General features: G+C 34.1%; 5 non-coding genes across 5 annotated transcripts; all 5 read right to left on the bottom strand.

Annotated features, from left to right (window-relative positions):
* Positions 1-9563: 9563 nt before the first annotated feature.
* On the bottom strand, positions 9564-9648 carry LOC118344399. Its single transcript, XR_004798171.1, has one exon. It is a non-coding gene; the product is annotated as a small nucleolar RNA Z159/U59 (small nucleolar RNA).
* Positions 9649-9823: 175 nt separating this feature from the next.
* Positions 9824-9908, bottom strand: LOC118344402. Its single transcript, XR_004798173.1, has one exon. It is a non-coding gene; the product is annotated as a small nucleolar RNA Z159/U59 (small nucleolar RNA).
* A 189-nt stretch (positions 9909-10097) lies between these two features.
* On the bottom strand, positions 10098-10182 carry LOC118344403. Its single transcript, XR_004798174.1, has one exon. It is a non-coding gene; the product is annotated as a small nucleolar RNA Z159/U59 (small nucleolar RNA).
* A 207-nt stretch (positions 10183-10389) lies between these two features.
* Positions 10390-10466, bottom strand: LOC118344404. The gene has a single exon (XR_004798175.1). It is a non-coding gene; the product is annotated as a small nucleolar RNA Z159/U59 (small nucleolar RNA).
* Positions 10467-10921: 455 nt separating this feature from the next.
* On the bottom strand, positions 10922-11012 carry LOC118344401. The gene has a single exon (XR_004798172.1). It is a non-coding gene; the product is annotated as a small nucleolar RNA Z159/U59 (small nucleolar RNA).
* Positions 11013-20055: the final 9043 nt, after the last annotated feature.

The raw sequence follows: 20055 nt of genomic DNA, 5'->3' as shown, positions 1-20055 counted from the left end.
TCTTCTAGCTACTACCTACATTTTGAACCGTATGCCTTCTTCTATTTCTTCAACCTCATATGAATTATGGAAAAGCAGAAAATCTAGTTTGGAACATTTATGGCATTGGGATTATGCGGGTTATATTCACACCACTTCTTATAAATATGGAAAACTTGGCCATAAAGCAAATAAACATATCTTCGTAAGATATTTAGAGAGCTCAAAGGGTTATGTAATGTATTATGAACATCCTAACGGAGAAACGACTGAAATAGAGTCGCGTGATATCACTTTTATTGAGAATGATTTTCTCAATATTGGTGAAGCAAAGAAAGATCTTGAACTTTTTGAGTTGCAAAAACTTGAGGAAGTTACACCATCTTTTGATATGGGTGGAGAATTATCACATCCTAGAATCGCAAAAGATAGTTTAAATGACTTGCTTACTAGTAGAAGTGTATCATTAGAAAGTGACTCACAAGAGTCTCAGTTACGTAGAAGCGAACGTGGAACCATTTCTCGTCGTCATTTTGAGATTGAAGGGAAATCTTTCATGTGTACTCCGTGTGACTTTGATGAGCCTTCTTCATATGAGGAAGCACTAAGTTCACCTATTTCAAATAAATGGCTAGCTACTATGAGAGATTATATGAGTTATATGGCAGAGAACCAAGTTTGGGAGTTAGTTGATCTTCCACCTGGGTGCAAATCTATTGGAAACAAATGAGTTTTAAAAATTAGGTGTAGGCAAATGGATCAATTGAAAAGTATAAGGCCCTACCCGTGGCGAAGGGCTATACCCAAATAGAGGGTATAGATTATGAAGAAACATTCTCCCCGGCGGTGAGATTTGCTTCCATTCACCTCATTCTAGCTATAGTTGCAGATCTAGATTTGGAACTTTTCTAGATGGATGTGAAAACTGCATTTCTCAATAGAGAACTAGACGAAGAAAGTTATATGGATCAACCTATTGGTTTTAAGGTTAAGGGACAAAAGCGCAAAGTATGCCAGCAGAAATGTTCCATTTATGGCCTTAAACAATCATCTAGACAATGGTACTTTGGATTTCATGAGGTCATTACTTCAATTGGCTTTGAGATGCTAGAAGAAGACCTTTGTGTGTATGTCAAACTTATAGGGAAGGGTTTTCTAGTTGTCTTTATACGTAGATGACATCTTATTAGCTAGAAATAACATGGAGATAATTGCCACCACAAAAGAGTGGTTGTCCTCTACTTTTGAGTTGAAGGACATGGATAAAGCAAATTATGTACTAAGAGTTAAAATTTCAATAGGTCAATCTAGGAAGTTTTTTGGTTTGTCTCAAGAAACTTGCATTAAGAAAACTCTAGAACAATTCCGTATACATAACTCCAAACCCATAGAAACTACAATTAAGAAGGGTTACATATTGAGTCTAGAACGTTATCCTAAGAATGATGAGGAAAAGAAAGAAATAGCTCAAGTTCCTTATGCAAGTATAATTGGAAGTCTGATGTATACTATGTTTTTGTATATAACTTGACATTTGCTTTGCAGTTGGGTTGGTTAATCATTACCAGAGTAACCCAGGACTTGTTCATTGGCAAGCGGTTAAGATGATTTTTCAATATCTTCGTGGGACAGCAGACATTATTATTTGCTATCAAGGTGGAGACATGAGACTGAAAGGTTATAGCGATGTTGATTGGGCTAGTGATAAAGATGAGCATAAGTCCATGACAAGTTACGCATTTGTGCTTAGTGGGGAGCTATTACTTGGTGTGCCAAGAAATAATCATACATTACTTAGTTCACAATGGAGTCAGAGTACTTTGCTTGTTTAGCAACTGTACAAGAGGTTGTTTGGTTGAGGAGATTTTTTTAGAGCCTAGAGGTTACTGCTCTTGCAAATAAAGTTGTTAAGATATACAGTGATAGTATGAAAACTTTGGCATATGTCAAGGATCCCAAATATCATGGGATAACCAAACACATAGATATTCGTTTTCACTACATTCAATATGTTGTTGCGCGAGGCGAGGCGAGATGGTCCTACAATATATCTCTACTAATAAGATGGTAGTTGATCTTCTTACTAAGGCTACTAGTATAAATGTTTTCCAAACTCGTGTTAGGAGTTTGGGACTTCATCAGATTTAATATATGTTGTTGTATTAAATATACCTTAGACTTTATTGCACATTTGACACTATTAGTATCTATTGCATCAGTAAAAATATTGTGTTTATCTCATATAATATCATGTGCCTCCAACACGACTGAATCAGGATTTCTATACAAATTCCTCACAAATTCTAGGTTTGCTTGTGAAGTGGTGGCAAACCAATGATGTCCCTCAAAGTCGTCCGAACTATAAGAACTAGTACCCCCATCTTTTGGGGAGAAGCTTGAGGACGGGAAGAGTGACAACTACGTCAGCCAAAACAAGAAGTGCTTAATGTAGCCATCAAACCCACAATCAAAAGGGCCCACATATCAAAGATCCAAGGCCCACAATTAGCCATAACGCGCCATTACCAAATTCAATTTCAAGTGAAGTGTCATTAAATTACTAATTAATAACATAATAGGTAAGATTATCAAGCGTGATAGTCACCAAGGATGTTAATTTCTCCCAACATAACGGTTGATTTAGAGTCCTAACAAGCTACATTCTAGCAAGGATAAGAGAAGGTTGAGTCATGAGGCAAGCCCTCTCTCTCCTCCACTATCTATTATAAATGGAGGTCAAAGAACATGTTTGAGGTAACTTCTGATCACCATAAAAATGTAACAATCTGTAAATTCTATTCTAACATAGGCATCAGAGGTATCCCTAGATACATCGAGCCCCATGTATTTTCTGATTGCAAGCTACTGAAAGTCGTTGACGATAATACAAAACACGTCCGTGACATGTGTAAAAATAATGCCAAAACACAATGGAGCTTGATAGCATGGCTGAGACGAGAGAGAGAGGGGGGATAGAGACGGCTATGAGAGATACAACCCCTTTTATAGCTGGCATAAAAATGTCAATTGCATCCTTTTTACGCACCAATAGCACCTCGGCTTGCATTTCTTGCACCACCATTCAAGCCCACTTTTACATAGGTCTCCTATTGTTGGATCTCTCCTCTTTTCACCTTCCTTGACTCTTTCCAGCCACCCTTCTCTCTTTTTATATTTTTTTCTTCCACTTGTTTTAGTCTTTTGTGCTCAAATCTGCGCCTTTTGATATGTTTCATGTCTACACAGCACATTTGGGTACCCTTACAGTGGTACATGTGCTCTACACACGTGTTGTGCCATAAAGCGCCTTCGTTGTTGCACCTCCCAGCCCCTAGCATGGCATTCGTCTGTTCAAGCTTAACTATATATCCCTAAGATGGCCAATCCTACCTTTGTCCCACCTAGCCATTCTACGAAGCCTACCTTGATCCTATCCTATGCTCACCAACTCTTCCGATTGTTGTTTTGATTTGTCATTTTATCAATTTCCACACCCAACAATGATCAAAATATCCAAAATCAGGCTATTTAGGTGACCGAGTCTACCCATCTGGCACCCAATATCCAGAAGCTTCAACAATCAACACCACCCAAATTGATCCCTACTCAGCATCTCTGTTGCCTCTGCTATTAATGATTACTATTGCAATTTAGATATTATTAGTGTTTTTTTGTTTTTTGATTGGGTCTATTTCTCACCCTTTTTGTAAATCTTGCATTTATTTATCAAATACAACTTTGACTTGTTGAGAAAGTAAAACAAGATCATATAGACCCTACTTGAAGAAATTGTTAGTGGTAAGACTATAAATGAACTAGTCTATTCGATAGCCCGCTCAGTTAAACTCAAATTAAACTCGACTCGTGAAAATAAAAAAGCTCGTTCGTGAAAGCAGATACCCACTCGATTTGTAAATGACACATACCCGACAAAACTCGACTCGACTCGACTAAAGCTCGTTAAGGCCCGCTCGTTTATGCTTGAGTCGACTCATTAGCTCGACTTGATTAAAACTCATTCAAATATTGATAAACATATACATATACGTATGTATATATACATATATATTTATATACTAGCTAATAATATAAGCATACTACTTTTATAATTAATATGTAATATATAATATGTAATCTAATTATTTATGTCTATATAGTGAAGATATTTCATAGGTATATTTTATAATTTGTATAATAGATTAATCGATAAAATTTAATAATTTCATATACTAGTATGTAGAAATCATATACGAAATAAATATATGCTATAATATTAAGTATATGTATTAATAATATATGTAGGCTTATACTATATTGTTATTTTAGATAAATATCAAATAGTTAAATATTAATTATTTATAAATTTTTTAAAATTTTATAATTCAATAGAAATTATACTTGTTAGTTATATAAATTCAATATTAAATATTTTCTGTTTTTATTTATTTAATTTATTAATTATTAAATCTTTTTAAAAAAATAAAAAAATTAACAATTCAAACTCGAGCTCGACTCGAACTCGTTTGTAGAACGAGCTCGAACTCAAATTGAGAATTTAGCTTATCAAGTCGAACTCGAACAAAAAATTTAAAAAAAAAAAAATCTCAACAAGCCAAAGACCAACTTGGCTCGGCTCGATTACTAATGGGCCACAGGTAACTTCACAAGGACAGAACTGATCAAATATCAAAATGTTAGTCCTGCGAAAAACTAGTTCAGCAAGACGGTTTTAACTGGTGTCCTACCGATGCTCATGCAAAACTTGCATAGGTAGCTCAAATTTCTCTTATCCTGCAACTTGTCAAACTACTAATAATACTTGCTCCACATGTTAAGTAGATCTAGTTTGGAACATTCACAAATCAATGCCCGACATGTAGATTTCCAAGCTCCTGTAAGCATACATCTGGGTAACATGGACTCTTTTCCGAGCTAGATACCATCGTCGAGTACCTGTAGGACCTTAACACCCTAGCGTGAAGACCGATGCCCTGTGGGACATTTAAACCTAATTCGCTTCTAAAATGAGTTATGGCAACTTGACTACACATTACACATACAAAAATCCATTCCTACAGAAAAGAATACGGCATTCTTCTTCTTCTTCATGTTTCTTCTCCACTTATGTTTTTCTGTTCTTGTTTGAATATTCTTTGATTTTCGTACTGTTTGGTTTTCAATTCATATCCATGGCAATTGGCAGCACCGTAAGTAGATCCTTGGCCCTGGTCGAAGGGTCAGATGCAATGTACATCATCCAGTATGCAGTGAAGCCGTTCAAGTACAAGGACTTGCCTTTCGAAATGGATTCCTTCCGTTCTTGCTAAAGAACCTGCAAGGCTCCCACAATTTCCTTGCAGCACTAAAAGTATAACAATAAAATATTTCAGAATTAGGGAGTTGAAAACTCTCTTCCCCGACATCCTGAACTGGTTAGGCGGCCCTGAACAAAGTTTTTGAACCTTTTTAATATTTTTCGTAACAATGGAGGAGTGCTAGCTATTTGTAAATTGTAATACATTTAATAGACTATAGTGATTATAGTGATTTAATATAACTATATATATATTTGTAATACATTTAATATACCTAAGTCTAATAGTATTAATATTAGCATATTAGTATAGTTATATATTAGTATTAGTTATAGTGATTTAGTATAATTATATTAGTAAAAGTATAACTATAGTCTATAGTTTATATTACACTATTAGTGTTAGTTAAATAGTTATAGAATTATATATTAGTATAGTTATATAATAAATTAGACTAGTCTAATAGTATTAAATTATTAATATGCCTACTAGTATAGTTATATATTAGTATTAGTTGTGGTGATTTAGTATAACTATAACTATAGTCTACATTAAACTATTAATATTAGTTAAATAGTTATAGACTTATATATTAGTATAGCTATATAATATATTAGACTATATAATAGTTTTAATATTAGCATATTACTATTAATTATAGTGATTTAGTATAACTATATTAGTATAACTATAACTATAGTCTATTGTCCATATTAAACTATCAGTATTAGTTAAATAGTTATAGACTTGCTTATTAGTATTTCTATATAATATATTAGACTATATAATAGTATTAATATTAATCTATTAGTATAGTTATATATTAATATTAGTTACAAATTTTTAGTGATTTAGTATAGCTATATTAGTATAAGTATAATTATAGACTATATCAGACTATTAGTATAGTTATACATCAGTATTAGTTATATAATATATATTTAATATTAGTATTAGTTATAAACTTTTAATAAAAACTTTTAATATTAATAATAAATATAACTATAATCTATAGTCTATATTAGTAGTATTAGTTAAATAGTTTATAACTACTAGTTATAGACTTATATATTAGTACAGCTAAATAATATATTAGATTATATAATAGTATTAATATTATACTATTAGTATAGTTATAAGTTATATATTAATATTAGTTATAAACTATATATTTAATATTAGTATTAGTCATAAACTTTTAGTAAAAACTTACAATATTAATTATAAGTATAACCATAGTCATTAGTTTATATTAAACTATTAGTATTAGTTATAAACTTTTAATGATTTAGTATTAACATTTTATAATTATTCATAATATATAAAACTTATATATATTAATATGGATAATGCTGGAGCTCCCGCTGGGGGCTCCCGTTGGGAGCTCCTGCTGGAGCTCTAGTGTATTTTATCATGTGTATTTTTTAATTCTTTTTTTATATAGATGTTTTTAATGATTTTAAATATTTTAAAAAATAAAAAAATTTATAATATTATTAAATAATACTTTCTTAATCACGAAGTAAAATATAAAATATTTTTTTATAATTTTTTATTTTACTTTGTGATTAAGGAAGTATTTTTTAATAACTTTTTTTTACTTCTTGATTAAGAAAGTGTTTTTAATGATGTTCTAAATTTAATTTATTTTTTAAAAAATATTAAAAAATATTATATAAAAAACAACTTAAAAAAAACACATACAATATTTGCCAATTGCCCCCAACGGGAGCCCCCAGCGGGGGCTGTAGCACGATATATAAAATATTTTGTATAAAACTTATATATACAATAATACAAATATTATTTATATATATATATATTTTTATCAACCAGTCCGGACCGAAAAATATTAAAACTGGAACCGGCCAGTTTTCACATTCCCGGACTGGTTTTCCGATTTCAATTTACACCCCTAAATAACACAACATTTCATGTCCACGTGGAGGCCCAAGTAAGCAGGGTTACCCGTCTCCATTGGGAGAATTTAATTGGGGCACCAGGAACCATGTTGGAATGAGAAAACCACCTGGGTGTTGTTTTTAACACTCATCATCAGAACAGAAAGTGGTCCAGTGTTGAATTCCTCTTCCTCATTATTGGTACCCTGTGATAATCATATTTGACAAATATGAAAATAACAATTCGCATGGCTTCTAAAAGAAATGAGTCACATATTGGATGAAATTAACAGAAACATATACACCAACAAAAGATGACCATAACAAATTTAAGAATGATAAAAGGAAAAACTAATCCTGTAGAAATATAACTAGATTGTAAAATTGAGATAGTAGGGTAGTAGGGTTATAAAATTTAACTGTTGCGTGAATAACATGCATATGCAGAGAAAAAATGGAAAAAGATGAACAAATTGTGTATACATGCTGTTAAAACCCATGAAACATTGCTTACTTCTTCTTCCATCGCCCGGCTGGAAAGAGAATACGGAAAATGAACAAAAAAAAAATAATAAGATTCAGCAATTGAAGGAATTAAACCAAAAATTGTGGAATAAATTCACAAAATAAAAGGGAAGAAGTGGAGCTGCCTGAGGTTTTCTTCAACCAAGTACTGGAGACAAGACCCCATAGCAAAGATCATACCCAACAAAAATATCGGTTAAATGGTGTAATGACAATATAGACGACATTTTTAAAATGAATTTTAAACAAAAAAAAAATCGCTTAAATTTTGAATATATGCCCATTCAGTTGCAAAATTTTGCACAAGGAAAGAACAATAAAAAAAATAATGAACTAGATCAGAAAGATACTCTGTAAATATCAAACCCTGAAATGATGAAAGTACCATATACAATATATTTAGTCATCTTATAACTGAAGAAAATGAAACCCACAACATAACGATAATTTGGTGTAAAATAAACCTAGATAAAGTGCAGAATAGATCTGATAACTCAATCATATTCTAAGGCTATGTTGTCATTCAATAAGCATTTTTATAACAAGTGATCAATAACAATTTGAGACCCCAAGAAGAACATTTAAGAAAATTGGGAGACGGCAAAATGCCAAAAACTGGCTTATGTCATACTTCAAATCGTTACCATTTTCATTAATGAGTGCAAATATAAATTACTAAACAAAAATTGACATAAGTTCCTCAAGTACAACAACACTTAGAATTAAATCTAACCAGAAAGGCATCAAGAGATCTCTTAACATACTCTTCAGCTCAAATCTCCCCCAAGTCTTTAAGCATTAGCAAACCTAGGAGGACCGTGAGTTTAACTTTAAAAGTCATTAAAGACAAAATACCTCCAATATCCATTAAATTAATCAATACAGTTTAAACAGATCAAAAGGATAAAAACCACTTTCTCAGCTTCTGAGCCTAAATATCATATAAATACACGTGTTTTACCAAATGCCATAAAAAAAACTTCAAAAGGAAAAAGAAAAGAAACCTAAATAAATGTACCATGAGATACACTAACAAAGATTCAACACCTTCCATGAAGAAGTATGACATTGAAAAAAAACAAACAAAATTCAAAATTGAAGGAAACATGAACTACTGGTTTTAAATTGAAGAGAGATGGAAAACATATTGTGATACACCAAAGTGAATGATAAGGGTAGGTGATATATAGGATCCCACATTGATTAGGAATAAGAAGTTCTTGCTCTTTATAATCGTACCAATGAGGCTCCAATTGTACCATTAACTAATCATTTTAGAGTATATGTCCAGATGTGGCTTGGGCATCTATTGGAATGTTAGAAATGATATCAGAGTCTATCTCAACCATAAATATGGGACTTGAGTAGTGTCACCTACGATGGATTGGCTCAAGGACTTCGAGAATTTAAGGGAGGAGATTGTTATAACCCATACTGATTGGTAAGTGATAAGGGTTGGTGGTGTATGAGATCCCACATTACTTGGAAATGAGAAGTTCTTGTTCTTTATAATGGCTCTAATGGAGCCCCAACTATATCATTGATTAGTCTTTTCAGAGTATATGCCCAAATGTGACTTGAGCCTCCCTTGGGGCATCACAAATATATTTCGTAATGCCTCTTGGAAGAACAAAATTTATTTTCTATTCATCCTCAAAGGCAATACATATTCTTTAACCACTGATATTGATTGCTTGAATACTAAACACAAGTGATTTTGTTAGCAACTTTTTGCATATACACCAAGTTTCAAAATCTCCCACAGAGAAGAATAACCATTGAAAAAAACTAAAATGGAGGAAAACATGAAAAGTTAAGAGAGGGAAAAAATATTTTCAGTAATGCCCCTTCAGTTCAGGTCTCCAAAACTTTCTCCGCATGGAACATCTCGGAAGAACGAAAGTTATTTTCTATTCATCCTCAGAGGCAATACATATTCTTTAATCGCTGATATTGATTGCTAAAACAATACACAACAAGTGATTTTGTTGGCAACTTTTTGCATATACACCAAGCTTCAAAATCTTCCACAGAGAACTATAATGGAGGAAAATAAGAACAACTACCAGAAGTTAAGAGAGGGGAAAAAATATTTTTAGTAATGCCCCTTCAGTTCAGGTCTCCAAAACTTGCTCTGCATGGAACATCTCAGAAGAACGAAAGTTATTTTGTATTCATCCTCAGAGGCAATGCATGTTCTTCAATTTGATTACTTAAATATTAAGAGAAGTGATTTTGTTAGAAACTTTTTGCATATACACCAAGTAATTTTAAAAACCTTAAACAGAGAAGTATGACCATTGAAAGAGACCATAATGGAGGAAAACATGAACCACTAGTTTGGAAATTAAGACAGGGAAAAAATATATTTAGTAATGCCTCTTCAGTTCAGGTCTCCAAAAACTTTTCCGCAAAGAACATCTCGGAAGAACGAAAGTTATTTTCTATTCATCCTCAAAGGCAATGCATATTCTGTTAATTGATAATACCAAATGCTTAAATAAACAGGACAAGTGGTTTTGTTAACAACATTTTGCACATACACCAAGTAATTTTCAAAACCTTCCACCGAGAAGTATGACCATCGGAGAAAAAAAAAATCCCCAAATTGAGGAAAAAATTACCCACTAGTTCGGAAGTAAAGTAAGGGAAAAGATATATACAGTACTGCCTCTTCAGTTCAGGTCTCCAAAAATTTTCCGCATGAAACATCTCGGAAAGTATTTTTCTATTCATCCTCAGAGGCGATGCATATTAGTAACTTTTTGCGTACAATTGTAGGAAAGCAAAAAGGAATCTAAAACTTTAATCTCAGAAACTCCATTTCGTTGAATAAAAGAAAATTAAAACCCTTCTTAAGTCTTCTCAGCATGGTCCTACCTTATAGCTTATACGGCCCGAAACTTTTCATCATTCAGAAAACCCGAGTTAAAACTTCTCTCAATGGCCAAAACATAAGATTTCACATCTAATTAATAACTGATCCGATGGCAAAGCCTTTAAACTTCTTTTTCAACCACACTAAAACAAAATATAAAAGCTACAACATAAGTCCAAAAGGAAAACAAATCAACAAAGAAAAACGATTATCAATACATGTCAACCCATAAAACAGGAGCCAAAAAGTGAATCGAGAAAATGAAAAGAGTCAACAAAGTAAATGAACGTAAAAATGGAAGAAACAAGTATGATCCAAAATATGTCCCTTCAGTTCAGGTCTCCATAAGCATTCCTCACGAGTTTTCTTTCTCAGAAGAACGAAAGTTTTTCAACTTGAATCATCATCAGAGACAACCATACCCACATAATGCACGGCACCCAAATGAAAGATAAAAACCAATCATCAAGTGAGCTAGGATCTGAATCTACAAAAGAGAGAAAGGAGCATACCCGCTATCAAAACTTGACTGGGAGGTGGATTCCCAGCGTGCTAAGAGAACGGCTTTATAGCGGCGTAGAACGACAAAAACCCTAGACTACAAGCGAGTGAAGTGAGGAATTTTAAGTAAAGAAGTGCGTTGGGTTGGCTTTCCGTGAACCCAGATCAGCAGCCCAAACAATGGCCACAACAACTGTTTACTTGGGCCATTGGGTTTTGTTAGGACTGTGGACTGTTTCGGTTGATATATGCCCAGTATTTTTATTTTGATAATGATATATGTATAATTCTTTTAATATTCTTATATAATTTATTTTATAATCAATTAATATAATTGTACAACTTCATTAAAAATAATCCGTGAACCCAGATCAGCAGCCCAAACACTGGCCACAACAACTGTTTACTTGGGCCATTGGGTTTTGTTAGGACTGTGGACTGTGTCGGTTGATATATGCCCAGTATTTTTATTTTGATAATGATATATGTATAATTCTTTTAATATTCTTATATAATTTATTTTATAATCAATTAATATAATTGTACAACTTCATTAAAAATAATTTCAACTTTGCATAACTATTTTCCATTTTAAATAAAGTTGTAAAATGTAAAATAATTATAAGATCAATAAATCGAAACTGACTGCATCTTAAAAGATTGTATGTTTAACCTATTTGAGGGCAACTCTATTTATTTGCAAATTTATTCCTTTGTTTTTTTGTTTAATTATTTTTTGGGATTTGTAACTATGACTTGGCTGAGAAATTTAAATGGAGCGTTATTGGGTGTAATGAAATAAAACACAAATGTATCTTCAACCATATTTCATGTCATGGGTGGAGTAATTTCTTTTATAATCCTTTAATTGTCTAGAGGCATAGGCAATCACCTTACCTTCCTACATCAGAATGCATCCTAAACCATATTTAGACGAGTCACTGAATGTTATAAATGGTATGTTTGGTTCTGGTAGTGCCAAAACAGGGGCGATAGCTAATGGCCTCTTTAGTTCCTTAAAGCTTCGCTCACACTACTCAATCCAGACAAACTTAACATCATTCTTGGTCAATACGTGAGAGGGCTTGATAATGTAGAAAATCCCTCCATGAATCTATGGTAATAATTGGCTAACTCTAAGAAACTCCTAACCTCTTGTACGGTGGTAGGTTGTCTCCAATCTATCATTATCTCCACTTTGCTGAGGTCTACCATGATTCCTTCACCCATCACTATGTGACCTAAAAATCTTATTTCTTCTAACCAAAACTCACACTTACTAAGTTTGGCATACAATTGGTGTTCCTAAAGGGTCCTCAACACTATTCTCAAGTAATCCCTATGTTCCTTAGCATTTCTAAAATATATGAGGATGTCATCTATCAATACTACCACAAATAAGTCTAAGAATTGTCGAAACATTCTATTCATAAGATCCATGAAAGCTACTGGGGCATTTGATAAATCGAAAGGCATTACAATGAACTTGTAGTGACCATATCTGGTTTGAAAAGCCGTCTTAGACACATCACTTTCCTTAATCCTCAGTTGATGGTATCCCATAATGAGATTGATCTTGGAAAAGACTGCAACTCCTTGCAGTTGGTCGAATAGGTCATCTATTCTAGGTAATAGGTACCTATTCTTGATTGTCATATTATTCAACTCCCTATAATCGATACATATCCTAAAGGTTCCATCATTCTTCCTCAAAAATAGTATCGACACTCCCCAAGGCGAGGACTAGATCTAATGAATCCTTTTACCAATAACTCATGCAGTTGACCCTTTAGTTCCTTCAGTTATGTTGGGTCCATTCTATAGGGTGCCCTATGAACTTGAATAGTACCTAAGTTAGTTGCAAATTCTATTTCTCTCGCTGAAGTATCCTTAGGGAATTCTCTTATTGCTAGTATATCCGTTACTTCCTTATGCACTCATTTTCTCAAAGTCAGGTTCGTTAGATAAGATTAGGGTTGTACACCAATGGGTTCGGTGTCGGTTTCGGCACAAAATTGATACACCACCGACGTCTGCCATGGGTCAATAGAACTGGCCGAAACCGTGGGTTTGGGAAGAGAAAACTGATCATATCGGTTTCAACGTGTGTCGATGCGGTCTTCAGTCCACCGTCGGCGTCTTCTGTGAAGGAGGAGTAACTGAGGTTACGAGGAAAAAGCCTCAAGCCATCGCTACCATGGAAGAAGAAGAGATGCAAAGAGGAAGAAGACGACGCGGGGAAGAAGAAGAGGGTTGGGGGGGGGGTGGCTTATTAAGTCATTTTGAAACGGCTCTATTTAAAAGCCAAATGGCGCCATTCTGTTATATTTTTTTTTTTAACTTTTAGCCTCTAAAACATCGTCGTTTCACTTGGATCAACCAGTTCAGCGGTTTCCTAGGGGTTCAAACTGGCGCTGAACCACTGATATCGATTTTCCCTCAATTCCTCTCGACCGCTGACTGGTTCTTTGCTGGTTCCGTGCTCCGGTGGTTGGTCTGATCGGTTCACGGCCGGTTCCGACGGTTCCCATACACCCCTAGATAAGATCATTAGCCTCTGCCCTTGTCACCAATTCTTTCCTAACTTGCAAGTGACAACCTTTGGTAGGGCACATAGTTTACTTTCCTTAAAAACCCCAACTTCTATTCCAGACACTCGAAAGGATAATCCTCGAACGACAATCTATACTCTCAAAATGCCTAGATAACCAATCAATTCCCAAAATAATTTCGAAACCTAGAGTACCGAAGACAATCAAGTCAGCCTCCAAAGTCACTCCCCCTACTTCCTACGGACATCCCTTAACTACCTTAATACATAATATTGTCTCCTCATTCGGTAGAACCATCGTGATCCCTTGGCTCATTGGTTGTATCTGAAGGCTTGCCAGTTTAACCAATGTCTAATGGGAAGCTCTCGAGTTAAACAAAGCGCTAACATAGACGTGCAACACCTTAACACTTCTTGTGAAGATTGCCACTACTTACTAAACGCAAGGAGTTCCTACAAAGGAATTTAACTATAGCATGTAATAACCTTGTACCTTTGATGACGCTAGCTTCTTGTGCTACTACCTCCTCGTTAACTTCTCCCGAGGTAAGCACATACACTCTAGCTTGCACTGGCTGCCTTAGACCTCTACATGAATATGAAAAATGATTTCTTACCACGACACATACATAAATATCTTGAAAGTAAGTTAGAGGCTAACTTACAGTGACATAGCGCAACGCACGTAAAAGTAACGGGAAAAATAGCATGCACTTAAATGATATAATTCTAAGGGTTAGAATATCCCTTTAAATACTGAAAATATAAAACTCATTGATGCAAGGCAAAATTTTCCATTTTACCCATCTACATGTAAAAATAATCATTTTGTCCATAAATTAAGGATTTCACATACAAACTTCAAATGCTACCAAAATTTACATACCTCAGGTAAATTTTGTTCTAAATCCAAAAATGCAATAAGAAAATTTTAAAAGAGAGTAAAACTACACAAACCAAGCATTGGCCGAAATATACTAAGGCTAAAAATCTTGATGTTTGTTGCAGTTCTTCCAAACCTCAAACTACATACTTAAACCAATTCTTGCAACACTAAAAATCATATTTTAGGTTCTAAAATCATAATAAGATATCAAAATAATCATGTGACGCCCCCAATTTCCTGCCTGGGATGTACGGAGTCTCGGAAAGTCGGGACATGCAACGCAAGGTTACATACCCCCCTCGCCCTGTTCATGACAGTTAATATGCAATGTATCCTAAATTGCAACTAGTAGTATGCAATAATTACAGTGGAATAAGGGTGATTAGTTATAACTCACGCCAGAATGAACTAAAACATCACAATAACATTAATAACCATCATAAGTTTGAACTTAAGGATAACATTTCCTTAATACAAAATACTTAATCCAAGTTTTATGGTTAGATCAACTATTTCATACGCTTTGAAGTATGAAGAGTCAATGCTTATGAGCATCAAAATTATATATAGTCTTCGCTCAAGGTCCGACTCTTCTTCAACCATCTGCATCTAGCGATCCTTCCTGTTCTTCCTTTATTGTGGCTCTTAGGGCTACAAAATCCTAAGGTCTCTCACCCCCTTTCCCCATATTGTGTCCAGATTCATAGTGTTTTTGCATGTGTGACAAGTGTCAAGGAGTAAATGGGTTGGATGTGTGCCCTAAGTCTCACTAGGTTCCCAACTCTAATCTCAAAGGCTTGGCCGAATCTTATGGGCCTTGAGGGCTTCTCCTACGGGCTTTGGATGCTAAAATATTGGGGCTATAATTTAATAATTAAAAAGCCCAATGTCTTTAAGCCTTAGACATAGCCTAATGTGACAACAGAAGACTGGCGAAAACTTGGCTAAATCTAGATTATCACAGCTAACTTATAAACTTCTCGAGTTTATAGAATCGAAGAGTCTGTAATCAAAGTTATGCTAAGTTAGGATTTGAACCTCTAAGTCTTCGTTTGTTTTCACAACCATTCTCATCCCATCTCATCTAATTATTACAAATTTTCTAGATTCTCATACAAAATAAAATAAACAATTCAACTTTTTTAAATACCAAAACAAAAAAAATATTCTAACAATATTTTATTTAATTTTCAACTTTTATTTCAACTCATTTCATCTAATCTCATATGCGAAGAAAACAAATGAGACAACGAAGATGTTCATAATCAAAGGGTTCAAAAATTTTGTATTTACAAAATTGCCCCATACTTAGCAAAATTCTACTAAGGCTCTAAATTTTCACTATATACAGTTTTGGCCCAAAATTCACCAAAACTAACAAACCTCATATTTTCAATATTCTAAATTAATATATGACCTTAGAATCTCAAAAATCAAATCACAACTATGCCAAAACTCATCAACCCGTGGCATGCATCAATGTGGGTTTATTTGTGATTTCAAGCCTATAGCTTCTATGCATGCATGCGTGATCAATTTCCATGAAACATAAATCTATAACACTAATCTTGAAACATGTTTACAACTTATAAAAATGTCACACGAGTTCATCCCAACACTTGGGCATTTAATAACACCAAATCATGCAAAAACTTCAAACCGTGTATGCATGATATTTCTAGCTTCTCTTTGTCAATGCAAGTTTCAAAGCCTAAAGAAATCATGCATTTCAATGACTAACATGATGATAATTGGTTCCTAAAGGCTTATAAGGCCATCCTTGAGAAAAATAGGACATGATATGCCACAGTCATTCTCATACAAGTACAAACCAAATACTTAGATGATCAACACAAGATATGGATTTATAAACCTATCATGACATGCTATTTTCATCAAATTTAAACCTTCAATAAATCTCCCAAGATATTAGTAAAACATATAAAATCATATCAAAACATGTCATGGCTAAAATTTTGACCCAAAGTAATTTATTTCATCAAAACATCAAATCTGACCCTGTTTGACATTAGCATGCTAAAGATAGGGCAAGAATACTTGTAGAAATTGTGGCCCTTAAAGCTCTCAAAAATACTTCACTCAAGAACTTCACTCGGTTTCACTCTATTAGGGGGAGAAATGCTCTCAAAATTTAAGAGAATGCTTGGAGGAGATGTGTGGACAAATGAGGAAGTGAGTGAGGTATTTATAGGCTTCATGGAGGGTGAGAGGCAAGTGGGACGTTGGTTTTGGCTACAATGAAGTGAATGTGAGTGGTGGAGGTGGGAGATGGAGTGCTTGATTGCCAATGGTGACATCACTTGGTTTAGACCAATAGTGGTCTAAAGTGCCATACTTCATCATTGGAGAGAGCTAGAAGACATCCATAAGTCTAGGGGTTGCTTGATTCCGATTTTTGAAACAAAAATCGACAAGACAAGCAAGCCCCAACGGTTTTGGGTTTCCTTCAAAGTTGTTCAGATCTTGATCCCTCTTTCGTCCTATCCTCTTTGTTTATATTAGGGGCATCATGACCATCATTTGAAGGCTTTTTCAGGTGAGGAAGAGTGGCATGAGTGGCTGTAACAGCCTATTAGAAATTCACTGGTGGAATTTCTATTAACTTTAGGAACCTCGTGAAAATCCCATAAGTTTTTACGAATCGACCAATCGCACAAGTTTTAATATGTCAACATAGTTAGTGTTATCATTCACTATGGTACTAGAAATATGAGTTTAATTATTTGAGGTAGTTAGAAGTGTCAGAATGTGTTTTAGTCTGTCATTAGACTCAGTTGATTATTTAGGATTTTATGGCGCAATAGCCCATTTTCATAATTCCGAACGAAACAACTGTTCGAAATTATGAAATTATTTTCACTATAGGTTAATATGAATATTTAGATTTTTTTCGTACTAAGGTTATTAAGCATTTTTTTGGAGTGAATAGTAACCTCGATAAGCACACCCAGTGCAGTGTTTTCAAAATCACAGTGTGGAATGTCCAAATTAGGTTAGAGAAGTTTTATTTGGACACTTGGCAAAATCTTAGCCACACATAGTGAATAGTATTAGACACTTGGCACTATGAGGAACCATTAGATGGATTTATGAAGGAAATCAAGGTGTGAGATCATGCCACCTAAGCAAAGTTTTGTTTCATTTGATCAACCGATTTGTGCCAGACCAAAGAAGGTTTCAATCATAGCGAAATCCTAAATGGTTGGAATCCAATTGAAGCCCCAAAAGCTTGGTTGAAACCGAAACCCTAAACGGTTTCCCAAACCCTAAAGTTGTCCTCCAAACCCTTTCTAACTCGATTTCTAGCATTGCGTTTAGTCACTTGATTAAATTACTTCCACATGCTATTAATTAATCAAATAATTGTTATGACTTCATTATACAACCTTTTAAACCTTGGAAATTGATTGGCCCAAGAAAAATTAGTTTTGGGCTTGATAGCATCTCAAACCCTAACCAAACCCCCTTTAAACCCCAAATTGAAGCCCACTTGGTTGGGGCCCACCAAGGCCCATGAATTTGGCCACCTTGGCAAGGCGTCTTGAAGAAGTTTCCTCCTCCACATGGTAGACCATCCACTGCCATTGGCTGCACCCATTAGTGCCTTGATGTGAAGGAGAAGTCCATTCCATCAACCTCCATCTCTCACAGTTGCTGTAGGCAGTCCTTTACCCTCTTTACTCTCCACTTTATGTCACATAGCCAACTCCAATCAAGGGTCTTTCAAGCCCATAAATTTCCCCTCCAGGAGTATAAAATCGTGCAAGATACACTTATCTCCATTTTATCACTTCTTCCCCCAGTTCTTAGAGAGAAACCCGAAAAAGCTCTATCGGGCAGATTTCTGGGTCTTTTTGCATTGCCATTTTCGACCCTTTGTAAGTATTTTATCACAATAACTCCATAAAAGTTGTTCGTCTTTGAGTCTAGTTTCCGTGGATATCTTATTAGTCATTTCATGCTCATTTGGTTGGTCAAAAGTATTTTTAACCATGGAAAGGTCATTCTTGACGTGAAATTGGAGAGTATGATATGTTTTGAAAATTTTGACCAAGCTAGTGGACATATCTTGGTCCGAAAATTTTATGGAGTGTTGTTAGCATGTGTTTATGAATGTTCATTGAGGTTTTGTTGCATGAATAAAGCTTTTGATGATAGACTTTTTTAGATTTAGAAACCTGAAAACTGGAAGTGGGAAAACTGTTTTAGTTTTGTGAAAGTTTGAATATTTCGTGGTTTAATCTTATTCCAAAGGCTTTGATATTTTTATTTGATGATCCTAAACCTCTTACATACATGTTAGGATGTTCTTTCGAAGATATTTAGTATTAGTTTGAAGATATGATTTTCTATGCAAGAGGATTTCGGTTTGGCCTAAGATTTGATGTTTTTGGGTTAGATCCATGTTTTGTTGAATTTTAGCCATGTGATTTTAAGTTTGATGGTTGGATCTTCTTTAGGAAATATTTTAAAACTATGAGATGCTTTAGTTTGAAGATCACATGTCTTTAAGCCATGGATCAAGTGATTGATCAAAGTTAGTGCAGAGAAAAGTTTCTGTTTTGGACTAAGTTTAAAACCAAAAACTCCAAGTGTTGTTTTGTGACTTTTGGTGACTTTTGTTTGATGTTTTAAATCCTGGTTAATCTTAGGATGATGTTATGAATATGTTAGAAGTAAGATTTCATTGTTTGGAATTCTTGGAGATGTTTTTATTAAGGTCAAAACTTGTGATTTAAGGGTTTACTTTTTAAAAAGTTTGGGTCTTTTTACAAAAGGTTTGGTGTTGATGATTAGCTTTTCTGAATTGATATTTTAAGTGTATTTTTAAACTTAGGATAGGAAGATCTTTATTACAAAATTTTGGTTTAACCATGGGTTTTGAAGATGGAAGAAATTGCAACCAAAATCAAGAGAAATTGCTTATGAATGTTTCAGCCATTGTGAGTGTTCCATAGTTGTGAATGATTTTAAATTTTTCCGAGTTGATATTTGAGTCTAGGAAAAAATTTACATGAGGAATGTAAATTTTGGTAATTTTTGTAGTTAGGATGTGAAATCCTTAAGTTATGGGTAAAATGGTCATTTTTCCACATGTAGAGGGTAAAATGGTAATTTTACTCTAAGTTGTCCCTTTTCACTTTTTTAATTGTTAGTTATTAAACTTTTAACTTTTAGAATACCCTATTACAGTTCCTTGTGTTTCGCACTTTACTCTCGTAGAACGCGACGATCGAGGTAAGTTAGCTCTTAACTTACTATCAGTTTACTGTATATGTGTGATGGGTAAGGGAACTACAATTTATGTTCGTATGTTGTTATATATGTCATGTCATGCCATGTCATCACATATTTATATATTACATGAATTATTTTGTCATGAAATATTTATCTGTTACACAATATATTTTGTCTCATGTTACTATTTGTTGCAAGTATGTCACATTACGAATGCTATCTATTACATGTATGTCATGTCACGTAATAATCATTGTCAC

This window comes from Juglans regia, chromosome 13, assembly GCF_001411555.2.
Source record: "Juglans regia cultivar Chandler chromosome 13, Walnut 2.0, whole genome shotgun sequence".
Lineage (NCBI taxonomy): Eukaryota > Viridiplantae > Streptophyta > Magnoliopsida > Fagales > Juglandaceae > Juglans > Juglans regia.
The sequence above is the reverse complement of the archived record's forward strand: the minus strand, read 5'-3'. Positions and strand labels throughout refer to the sequence as shown.